Below are 11,832 nucleotides of genomic sequence, written 5' to 3'. Positions count from 1 at the left end.
GTCATGTCCTATCTTGTCTTGTCATGTCTGGTCTTGTCTTGTCTTGTCTTGTCTTGTCTTGTCTTGTCTTGTCTTGTCTTGTCTTGTCTTGTCTTGTCTTGTCTTGTCTTGTCTTGTCTTGTCTTGTCTTGTCTTGTCTTGTTTTATGTTGTCTTGTCTTGTCTTGTTTTGTCATGTAATGTCATGTCGTGTGTTGTGTTGTTTTGTCTTGTCATTTCTTATATTGTCTTGTCTTGTCTTATCTTGGCTTGTGATGTCATGTCGTGTGTTGTGTTGTTTTGTCTTGTCATGTCTTGTCTTGTCTTGTCCTGTCCTGTCCTGTCTTGTCTTGTCTTGTCATGTCTTGTCTTGTCTTGTCTTGTCTTGTGTTGCCTCGTCTTGTCTTGTCTTGTCTTGTCCTGTCCTGACGTGTGTTATGTTGTTTTGTCTTGTCTTGCTTTGTCTTGTCATGTCCTATCTTGTCTTGTCATGTCTTGTCTTGTCTTGTCTTGTCTTGTCTTGTCTTGCCTTGTCTTGTCTTGTCTTGTCTTGTCTTGTCTTGTCTTGTCTTGTCTTGTCTTGTCTTGTCTTGTCTTGTCTTGTCTTGTCTTGTCTTGTCTTGTCTTGTCTTGTCTTGTCTTGTCTTGTCTTGTCTTGTCTTGTCTCGTCCTGTCCTGTCCTGTCTTGTCTTGTCTTGTCATGTCTTGTCTTGTCTTGTCTTGTCTTGTGTTGCCTCGTCTTGTCTTGTCTTGTCTTGTCCTGTCCTGACGTGTATTGTGTTGTTTTGTCTTGTCTTGCTTTGTCTTGTCATGTCCTATCTTGTCTTGTCATGTCTTGTCTTGTCTTGTCTTGTCTTGTCTTGTCTTGTCTTGTCTTGTCTTGTCTTGTCTTGTCTTGTCTTGTCTTGTCTTGTCTTGTCTTGTCTTGTCTTGTCTTGTCTTGTCATGTCATGTCATGTCGTGTCTTGTGTTGCTTTGTCTTGTCTTGTCTTTTCTTGTCATGTCTTGTCTTGTCTTGTCTTGTCTTGTCTTGTCTTGTTTTATGTTGTGTTGTCTTGTTTTGTCATGTAATGTCATGTCGTGTCTTGAGTTGCTTTGTCTTGTCTTGTCTTGTCTTGTCATGTCGTGTGTTGTGTTGTTTTGTCTTGTCTTGTTGTGTATTGTCATGTCTTATATTGTCTTGTCTTGTCTTGTCTTGTCTTGTCTTGTCTTGTCTTGTCATGTCATGTCTTGTCATGTCATGTCATGTCGTGTGTTGTGTTGTTTTGTCTTGTCTTGTTTTGTCTTGTCATGTCTTGTCTTGTCTTGTCTTGTCTTGTTTTGTCTTGTCATGTCTTGTCTTGTCTTGTCTTGTCTTGTCTTGTCTTGTCTTGTCTTGTCTTGTCTTGTCCTGCCCTGACGTGTGTTGTGTTGTTTTGTCTTGTCTTGCTTTGTCTTGTCATGTCCTATCTTGTCTTGTCATGTCTTGTCTTGTCTTGTCTTGTCTTGTCTTGTCTTGTCTTGTCTTGTCTTGTCTTGTCTTGTCTTGTCTTGTCTTGTCTTGTCTTGTCTTGTCTTGTCTTGTCTTGTCTTGTCTTGTCTTGTCTTGTCTTGTCTTGTCTTGTGATGTCCTGTCGTGTGTTGTGTTGTTTTGTCTTGTCATGTCTTGTCCTGTCCTGTCTTGTCTTGTCTTGTCATGTCTTGTCTTGTCTTGTCTTGTCTTGTGTTGCCTCGTCTTGTCTTGTCTTGTCTTGTGCTGTCCTGACGTCTGTTGTGTTGTTTTGTCTTGTCTTGCTTTGTCTTGTCATGTCCTATCTTGTCTTGTCATGTCTTGTCTTGTCTTGTCTTGTCTTGTCTTGCCTTGTCTTGTCTTGTCTTGTCTTGTCTTGTCTTGTCTTGTCTTGTCTTGTCTTGTCTTGTCTTGTCTTGTCTTGTCTTGCCTTGTCTTGTCTTGTGTTGTCTTGTCTTGTCTTGTCATGTCGTGTGTTGTGTTGTTTTGTCTTTCTTGTTGTGTATTGTCATGTCTTATATTGTCTTGTCTTGTCTTGTCTTGTCTTGTCTTGTCTTGTCATGTCTTGTCTTGTCTTGTTTTGTCTTGTCTTGTATTGTCTTGTTTTCTCATGTAATGTCATGTCGTGTGTTGTGTTGTTTTGTCTTGTCTTGCGTTGTTTTGTCGTGTTATGTCTTGTCTTGTCTTCTCTTGTCTTGTCCTGTCCTGTCGTGTGTTGTGTTGTTTTGTCTTGTCTTGTCATGTCATGTCATGTCGTGTCTTGTGGTGCTTTGTCTTGTCTTGTCTTGTCTTGTCATGTCGTGTGTTGTGTTGTTTTGTCTTGTCTTGTTGTGTATTGTCATGTCTTATATTGTCTTGTCTTGTCTTGTCTTGTCTTGTCATGTCATGTCATGTCGTGTGTTGTGTTGTTTTGTCTTGTCTTGTTTTGTCTTGTCATGTCTTGTCTTGTCTTGTCTTGTCTTGTCTTGTCTTGTCTTGTCTTGTCTTGTCTTGTCTTGTCTTGTCTTGTCTTGTCTTGTCTTGTCTTGTCTTGTCTTGTCTTGTCTTGTCTTGTCTTGTCTTGTCTTGTCTTGTCTTGTCTTGTCTTGTCTTGTCTTGTCTTGTCTTGTCTTGTCTTGTCTTGTCTTGTCTTGTCTTGTCTTGTCTTGTCTTGTCTTGTCTTGTCTTGTCTTGTCTTGTCTTGTCTTGTCTTGTCTTGTCTTGTCTTGTCTTGTCTTGTCTTGTCTTGTCTTGTCTTGTCTTGTCTTGTCTTGTCTTGTCTTGTCTTGTCTTGTCTTGTCTTGTCTTGTCTTGTCTTGTCTTGTCTTGTCTTGTCTTGTTTTATGTTGTCTTGTCTTGTCTTGTTTTGTCATGTAATGTCATGTCGTGTGTTGTGTTGTTTTGTCTTGTCATTTCTTATATTGTCTTGTCTTGTCTTATCTTGTCTTGTGAAGTCATGTCGTGTGTTGTGTTGTTTTGTCTTGTCATGTCTTGTCTTGTCTTGTCTTGTCTTGTCTTGTCTTGTCTTGTCTTGTCTTGTCTTGTCTTGTCTTGTCTTGTCTTGTCTTGTCTTGTCTTGTCTTGTCTTGTCTTGTCTTGTCTTGTCTTGTGATGTCATGTCGTGTGTTTTGTTGTTTTGTCTTGTCATGTCTTGTCCTGTCCTGTCTTGTCTTGTCTTGTCATGTCTTGTCTTGTCTTGTCTTGTCTTGTGTTGCCTCGTCTTGTCTTGTCTTGTCTTGTCCTGTCCTGACGTGTGTTGTGTTGTTTTGTCTTGTCTTGCTTTGTCTTGTCATGTCCTATCTTGTCTTGTCATGTCTTGTCTTGTCTTGTCTTGTCTTGTCTTGTCTTGTCTTGTCTTGCCTTGTCTTGTCTTGTCTTGTCTTGCCTTGTCTTGTCTTGTCTTGTCTTGTCTTGTCTTGTCTTGTCTTGTCTTGTCTTGTCTTGTCTTGTCATGTCATGTCATGTCGTGTCTTGTGTTGCTTTGTCTTGTCTTGTCATGTCTTGTCTTGTCTTGTCTTGTCTTGTTTTGTCTTGTCATGTCTTGTCTTGTCTTGTCTTGTCTTGTCATGTCATGTCATGTCGTGTCTTGTGTTGCTTTGTCTTGTCTTGTCTTGTCTTGTCATGTCGTGTGTTGTGTTGTTTTGTCTTGTCTTGTTGTGTATTGTCATGTCTTATATTGTCTTGTCTTGTCTTGTCTTGTCATGTCATGTCATGTCGTGTGTTGTGTTGTTTTGTCTTGTCTTGTTTTGTCTTGTCATGTCTTGTCTTGTCTTGTCTTGTCTTGTTTTGTCTTGTCATGTCTTGTCTTGTCTTGTCTTGTCTTGTCTTGTCTTGTCTTGTCTTGTCTTGTGATGTCATGTCGTGCGTTGTGTTGTTTTGTCTTGTCATGTCCTGTCCTGTCTTGTCTTGTCTTGTCTTGTCATGTCTTGTCTTGTCTTGTCTTGGCTTGTGTTGCCTCGTCTTGTCTTGTCTTGTCTTGTGCTGTCCTGACGTGTGTTGTGTTGTTTTGTCTTGTCTTGCTTTGTCTTGTCATGTCCTATCTTGTCTTGTCATGTCTTGTCTTGTCTTGTCTTGTCTTGTCTTGTCTTGCCTTGTCTTGTCTTGTCTTGTCTTGTCTTGTCTTGTCTTGTCTTGTCTTGTCTTGTCTTGTCTTGTCTTGTCTTGTCTTGTCTTGTCTTGTCTTGTCTTGTCTTGTCTTGTCTTGTCTTGTCTTGTCTTGTCTTGTCTTGTCTTGTCTTGTCTTGTGTTGTCTTGTCTTGTCTTGTCATGTCGTGTGTTGTGTTGTTTTGTCTTGTCTTGTTGTGTATTGTCATGTCTTGTCTTGTCTTGTCTTGTCTTGTCTTGTCTTGTCTTGTCTTGTCTTGTCTTGTCTGGTCTTGTCTTGTTTTGTCTTGTCCTGTCTTGTCTTGTCATGTCATGTCATATGTTGTTTTGTCTTGTCTTGTTGTGTATTGTCATGTCTTATATTGTCTTGTCTTGTCTTGTCTTGTCTTGTCATGTCATATCGTGTGTTGTGTTGTTTTGTCTTGTCTTGTTTTGTCTTGTCATGTCTTGTCTTGTCTTGTTTTGTCTTGTCATGTCTTGTCTTGTCTTGTCTTGTCTTGTCTTGTCTTGTCTTGTCTTGTCTTGTCTTGTCTTGTCTTGTCTTGTCTTGTCTTGTCTTGTCTTGTCTTGTCTTGTCTTGTCTTGTCTTGTCTTGTCTTGTCTTGTCTTGTCTTGTCTTGTCTTGTGTTGTCTTGTGTTGTCTTGTCTTGTCTTGTCTTGTTTTATGTTGTGTTGTCTTGTCTTGTTTTGTCATGTAATGTCATGTCGTGTGTTGTGTTGTTTTGTCTTGTCTTGTCTTCTCCTTGTCTTTTCTTGTCATGTCGAGTGTTGTGTTGTTTTGTCTTGTCATGTCTTATATTGTCTTGTCTTGTCTTGTCTTGTCTTGTGATGTCCTGTCGTGTGTTGTGTTGTTTTGTCTTGTCATGTCTTGTCCTGTCCTGTCTTGTCTTGTCTTGTCATGTCTTGTCTTGTCTTGTCTTGTCTTGTGTTGCCTCGTCTTGTCTTGTCTTGTCTTGTGCTGTCCTGACGTCTGTTGTGTTGTTTTGTCTTGTCTTGCTTTGTCTTGTCATGTCCTATCTTGTCTTGTCATGTCTTGTCTTGTCTTGTCTTGTCTTGTCTTGCCTTGTCTTGTCTTGTCTTGTCTTGTCTTGTCTTGTCTTGTCTTGTCTTGTCTTGTCTTGTCTTGTCTTGTCTTGTCTTGTCTTGCCTTGTCTTGTCTTGTGTTGTCTTGTCTTGTCTTGTCATGTCGTGTGTTGTGTTGTTTTGTCTTTCTTGTTGTGTATTGTCATGTCTTATATTGTCTTGTCTTGTCTTGTCTTGTCTTGTCTTGTCTTGTCATGTCTTGTCTTGTCTTGTTTTGTCTTGTCTTGTATTGTCTTGTTTTCTCATGTAATGTCATGTCGTGTGTTGTGTTGTTTTGTCTTGTCTTGCGTTGTTTTGTCGTGTTATGTCTTGTCTTGTCTTCTCTTGTCTTGTCCTGTCCTGTCGTGTGTTGTGTTGTTTTGTCTTGTCTTGTCATGTCATGTCATGTCGTGTCTTGTGGTGCTTTGTCTTGTCTTGTCTTGTCTTGTCATGTCGTGTGTTGTGTTGTTTTGTCTTGTCTTGTTGTGTATTGTCATGTCTTATATTGTCTTGTCTTGTCTTGTCTTGTCTTGTCATGTCATGTCATGTCGTGTGTTGTGTTGTTTTGTCTTGTCTTGTTTTGTCTTGTCATGTCTTGTCTTGTCTTGTCTTGTCTTGTCTTGTCTTGTCTTGTCTTGTCTTGTCTTGTCTTGTCTTGTCTTGTCTTGTCTTGTCTTGTCTTGTCTTGTCTTGTCTTGTCTTGTCTTGTCTTGTCTTGTCTTGTCTTGTCTTGTCTTGTCTTGTCTTGTCTTGTCTTGTCTTGTCTTGTCTTGTCTTGTCTTGTCTTGTCTTGTCTTGTCTTGTCTTGTCTTGTCTTGTCTTGTCTTGTCTTGTCTTGTCTTGTCTTGTCTTGTCTTGTCTTGTCTTGTCTTGTCTTGTCTTGTCTTGTCTTGTCTTGTCTTGTTTTATGTTGTCTTGTCTTGTCTTGTTTTGTCATGTAATGTCATGTCGTGTGTTGTGTTGTTTTGTCTTGTCATTTCTTATATTGTCTTGTCTTGTCTTATCTTGTCTTGTGAAGTCATGTCGTGTGTTGTGTTGTTTTGTCTTGTCATGTCTTGTCTTGTCTTGTCTTGTCTTGTCTTGTCTTGTCTTGTCTTGTCTTGTCTTGTCTTGTCTTGTCTTGTCTTGTCTTGTCTTGTCTTGTCTTGTCTTGTCTTGTCTTGTGATGTCATGTCGTGTGTTTTGTTGTTTTGTCTTGTCATGTCTTGTCCTGTCCTGTCTTGTCTTGTCTTGTCATGTCTTGTCTTGTCTTGTCTTGTCTTGTGTTGCCTCGTCTTGTCTTGTCTTGTCTTGTCCTGTCCTGACGTGTGTTGTGTTGTTTTGTCTTGTCTTGCTTTGTCTTGTCATGTCCTATCTTGTCTTTTCATGTCTTGTCTTGTCTTGTCTTGTCTTGTCTTGTCTTGTCTTGTCTTGCCTTGTCTTGTCTTGTCTTGTCTTGCCTTGTCTTGTCTTGTCTTGTCTTGTCTTGTCTTGTCTTGTCTTGTCTTGTCTTGTCTTGTCTTGTCATGTCATGTCATGTCGTGTCTTGTGTTGCTTTGTCTTGTCTTGTCTTGTCATGTCTTGTCTTGTCTTGTCTTGTCTTGTTTTGTCTTGTCATGTCTTGTCTTGTCTTGTCTTGTCTTGTCATGTCATGTCATGTCGTGTCTTGTGTTGCTTTGTCTTGTCTTGTCTTGTCTTGTCATGTCGTGTGTTGTGTTGTTTTGTCTTGTCTTGTTGTGTATTGTCATGTCTTATATTGTCTTGTCTTGTCTTGTCTTGTCATGTCATGTCATGTCGTGTGTTGTGTTGTTTTGTCTTGTCTTGTTTTGTCTTGTCATGTCTTGTCTTGTCTTGTCTTGTCTTGTTTTGTCTTGTCATGTCTTGTCTTGTCTTGTCTTGTCTTGTCTTGTCTTGTCTTGTCTTGTCTTGTGATGTCATGTCGTGCGTTGTGTTGTTTTGTCTTGTCATGTCCTGTCCTGTCTTGTCTTGTCTTGTCTTGTCATGTCTTGTCTTGTCTTGTCTTGGCTTGTGTTGCCTCGTCTTGTCTTGTCTTGTCTTGTGCTGTCCTGACGTGTGTTGTGTTGTTTTGTCTTGTCTTGCTTTGTCTTGTCATGTCCTATCTTGTCTTGTCATGTCTTGTCTTGTCTTGTCTTGTCTTGTCTTGTCTTGCCTTGTCTTGTCTTGTCTTGTCTTGTCTTGTCTTGTCTTGTCTTGTCTTGTCTTGTCTTGTCTTGTCTTGTCTTGTCTTGTCTTGTCTTGTCTTGTCTTGTCTTGTCTTGTCTTGTCTTGTCTTGTCTTGTCTTGTCTTGTCTTGTCTTGTCTTGTCTTGTGTTGTCTTGTCTTGTCTTGTCATGTCGTGTGTTGTGTTGTTTTGTCTTGTCTTGTTGTGTATTGTCATGTCTTGTCTTGTCTTGTCTTGTCTTGTCTTGTCTTGTCTTGTCTTGTCTTGTCTTGTCTGGTCTTGTCTTGTTTTGTCTTGTCCTGTCTTGTCTTGTCATGTCATGTCATATGTTGTTTTGTCTTGTCTTGTTGTGTATTGTCATGTCTTATATTGTCTTGTCTTGTCTTGTCTTGTCTTGTCATGTCATATCGTGTGTTGTGTTGTTTTGTCTTGTCTTGTTTTGTCTTGTCATGTCTTGTCTTGTCTTGTTTTGTCTTGTCATGTCTTGTCTTGTCTTGTCTTGTCTTGTCTTGTCTTGTCTTGTCTTGTCTTGTCTTGTCTTGTCTTGTCTTGTCTTGTCTTGTCTTGTCTTGTCTTGTCTTGTCTTGTCTTGTCTTGTCTTGTCTTGTCTTGTCTTGTCTTGTCTTGTCTTGTCTTGTCTTGTCTTGTCTTGTCTTGTCTTGTCTTGTGTTGTCTTGTGTTGTCTTGTCTTGTCTTGTCTTGTTTTATGTTGTGTTGTCTTGTCTTGTTTTGTCATGTAATGTCATGTCGTGTGTTGTGTTGTTTTGTCTTGTCTTGTCTTCTCCTTGTCTTTTCTTGTCATGTCGAGTGTTGTGTTGTTTTGTCTTGTCATGTCTTATATTGTCTTGTCTTGTCTTGTCTTGTCTTGTGATGTCATGTCGTGTGTTGTGTTGTTTTGTCTTGTCTTGTTTTGTCTTGTCCTGTCTTGTCTTGTCATGTCATGTCATGTGTTGTGTTGTTTTGTTTTGTCTTGTCTTGTCTTGTCTTGTCTTGTCTTGTCTTGCCTTATCTTGCCTTGTCTTGTCTTGTCTGGTCTTGTCTTGTCTTGTCTTGTCTTGTCTTGTCTTGTCTTGTCTTGTCTTGTCTTGTCTTGTCTTGTCTTGTCTTGTCTTGTCTTGTCTTGTCTTGTCTTGTCTTGTCTTGTCTTGTCTTGTCTTGTCTTGTCTTGTCTTGTCTTGTCTTGTCTTGTCTTGTCTTGTCTTGTCTTGTCTTGTCTTGTCTTGTCTTGTCTTGTCTTGTCTTGTCTTGTCTTGTCTTGTCTTGTCTTGTCTTGTCTTGTCTTGTCTTGTCTTGTCTTGTCTTGTCTTGTCTTGTCTTGTCTTGTCTTGTCTTGTCTTGTCTTGTCTTGTCTTGTCTTGTCTTGTCTTGTCTTGTCTTGTCTTGTCTTGTCTTGTCTTGTCTTGTCTTGTCTTGTCTTGTCTTGTCTTGTCTTGTCTTGTCTTGTCTTGTCTTGTCTTGTCTTGTCTTGTCTTGTCTTGTCTTGTCTTGTCTTGTCTTGTCTTGTCTTGTCTTGTCTTGTCTTGTCTTGTCTTGTCATGTCTTGTCATGTCTTGTCTTGTCTTGTTTTGTCTTGTCTTGTATTGTCTTGTTTTCTCATGTAATGTCATGTCGTGTGTTGTGTTGTTTTGTCTTGTCTTGTGTTGTTTTGTCGTGTTATGTCTTGTCTTGTCTTCTCTTGTCTTGTCCTGTCCTGTCGTGTGTTGTGTTGTTTTGTCTTGTCTTGCCATGTCATGTCATGTCGTGTCTTGTGTTGCTTTGTCTTGTCATGTCCTATCTTGTCTTGTCTTGTCTTGTCCTGTCCTGACGTGTGTTGTGTTGTTTTGTCTTGTCTTGCTTTGTCTTGTCATGTCCTATCTTGTCTTGTCATGTCTTGTCTTGTCTTGTCTTGTCTTGTCTTGTCTTGTCTTGTCTTGTCTTGTGATGTCATGTCGTGTGTTGTGTTGTTTTGTCTTGTCATGTCTTGTCCTGTCCTGTACTGTCTTGTCTTGTCTTGTCATGTCTTGTCTTGTCTTGTCTTGTCTTGTGTTGCCTCGTCTTGTCTTGTCTTGTCTTGTCCTGTCCTGACGTGTGTTGTGTTGTTTTGTCTTGTCTTGCTTTGTCTTGTCATGTCCTATCTTGTCTTGTCATGTCTTGTCTTGTCTTGTCTTGTCTTGTCTTGTCTTGTCTTGCCTTGTCTTGTCTTGTCTTGTCTTGTCTTGTCTTGTCTTGTCTTGTCTTGTCTTGTCTTGTCTTGTCTTGTCTAGTCTTGTCTTGTCTTGTCTTGTCTTGTCTTGTCTAGTCTTGTCTTGTCTTGTCTTGTCTTGTCTTGTCTTGTCTTGTCTTGTCTTGTCTTGTCTTGTCTTGTCTTGTCTTGTCTTGTCTTGTCTTGTGTTGTCTTGTCTTGTCTTGTCATGTCGTGTGTTGTGTTGTTTTGTCTTGTCTTGTTGTGTATTGTCATGTCTTATATTGTCTTGTCTTGTCTTGTCTTGTCTTGTCTTGTCTTGTCTTGTCTTGTCTTGTCTTGTCTTGTCTTGTCTTGTCTTGTCTTGTCTTGTCTTGTCTTGTCTTGTCTTGTCTTGTCTTGTCTTGTCTTGTCTTGTTTTGTCTTGTCCTGTCTTGTCTTGTCATGTCATGTCATGTGTTGTGTTGTTTTGTCTTGTCTTGTCTTGTGTTGTCTTGTCTTGTCTTGTCTTGTGTTGTCTTGTCTTGTTTTGTCATGTAATGTCATGTCGTGTGTTGTGTTGTTTTGTCTTGTCATGTCTTATATTGTCTTGTCTTGTCTTGTGATGTCATGTCGTGTGTTGTGTTGTTTTGTCTTGTCATGTCTTATATTGTCTTGTCTTGTCTTGTGATGTCATGTCGTGTGTTGTGTTGTTTTGTCTTGTCCTGTCTTGTCTTGTCATGTCATGTCATGTGTTGTGTTGTGTTGTTTTGTCTTGTCTTGTCTTGTCTTGTCTTGTCTTGTCCTGTCCTGTCGTGTGTTGTGTTGTTTTGTCTTGTCTTGTCATGTCATGTCATGTCGTGTCTTGTGTTGCTTTGTCTTGTCTTGTCTTGTGATGTCATGTCGTGTGTTGTGTTGTTTTGTCTTGTCTTGTTTTGTCTTGTCCTGTCTTGTCTTGTCATGTCATGTCATGTGTTGTGTTGTGTTGTTTTGTCTTGTCTTGTCTTGTCTTGTCTTGTCTTGTCCTGTCCTGTCGTGTGTTGTGTTGTTTTGTCATGTCTTGTCATGTCATGTCATGTCGTGTCTTGTGTTGCTTTGTCTTGTCTTGTCTTGTCTTGTCATGTCGTGTGTTGTGTTGTTTTGTCTTGTCTTGTTGTGTATTGTCATGTCTTATATTGTCTTGTCTTGTCTTGTCATGTCGTGTGTTGTGTTGTTTTGTCTTGTCTTGTTGTGTATTGTCATGTCTTATATTGTCTTGTCTTGTCTTGTCATGTCGTGTGTTGTGTTGTTTTGTCTTGTCTTGTTGTGTATTGTCATGTCTTATATTGTCTTGTCTTGTCTTGTCTTGTCTTGTCATGTCTTATATTGCCTTGTCTTGTCTTGTGATGTCATGTCGTGTGTTGTGTTGTTTTGTCTTGTCTTGTTTTGTCTTGTCCTGTCTTGTCTTGTCATGTCATGTCATGTGTTGTGTTGTGTTGTTTTGTCTTGTCTTGTCTTGTCTTGTCCTGTCCTGTCGTGTGTTGTGTTGTTTTGTCTTGTCTTGTCATGTCATGTCGTGTCTTGTGTTGCTTTGTCTTGTCTTGTCTTGTCTTGTCATGTCGTGTGTTGTGTTGTTTTGTCTTGTCTTGTTGTGTATTGTCATGTCTTATATTGTCTTGTCTTGTCTTCTCATGTCGTGTGTTGTGTTGTTTTGTCTTGTCTTGTTGTGTATTGTCATGTCTTATATTGTCTTGTCTTGTCTTGTCATGTCGTGTGTTGTGTTGTTTTGTCTTGTCTTGTTGTGTATTGTCATGTCTTATATTGTCTTGTCTTGTCTTGTCTTGTCTTGTCTTGTCATGTCATGTCATGTCGTGTGTTGTGTTGTTTTGTCTTGTCTTGTTTTGTCTTGTCATGTCTTGTCTTGTCTTGTCTTGTCTTGCCTTATCTTGCCTTGTCTTGTCTTGTCTGGTCTTGTCTTGTCTTGTCTTGTCTTGTCTTGTCTTGTCTTGTCTTGTCTTGTCTTGTCTTGTCTTGTCTTGTCTTGTCTTGTCTTGTCTTGTCTTGTCTTGTCTTGTCTTGTCTTGTATTGTCTTGTTTTCTCATGTAATGTCATGTCGTGTGTTGTGTTGTTTTGTCTTGTCTTGTGTTGTTTTGTCGTGTTATGTCTTGTCTTGTCTTCTCTTGTCTTGTCCTGTCCTGTCGTGTGTTGTGTTGTTTTGTCTTGTCTTGTCATGTCATGTCATGTCGTGTCTTGTGGTGCTTTGTCTTGTCTTGTCTTGTCTTGTCATGTCGTGTGTTGTGTTGTTTTGTCTTGTCTTGTTGTGTATTGTCATGTCTTATATTGTCTTGTCTTGTCTTGTCTTGTCATGTCATGTCATGTCGTGTGTTGTGTTGTTTTGTCTTGTCTTGTTTTGTCTTGTCATGTCTAGTCTTGTCTTGT

This window comes from Zeugodacus cucurbitae, chromosome X (assembly GCF_028554725.1).
Source record: "Zeugodacus cucurbitae isolate PBARC_wt_2022May chromosome X, idZeuCucr1.2, whole genome shotgun sequence".
Lineage (NCBI taxonomy): Eukaryota > Metazoa > Arthropoda > Insecta > Diptera > Tephritidae > Zeugodacus > Zeugodacus cucurbitae.
This window is presented reverse-complemented; position numbering follows the sequence as displayed.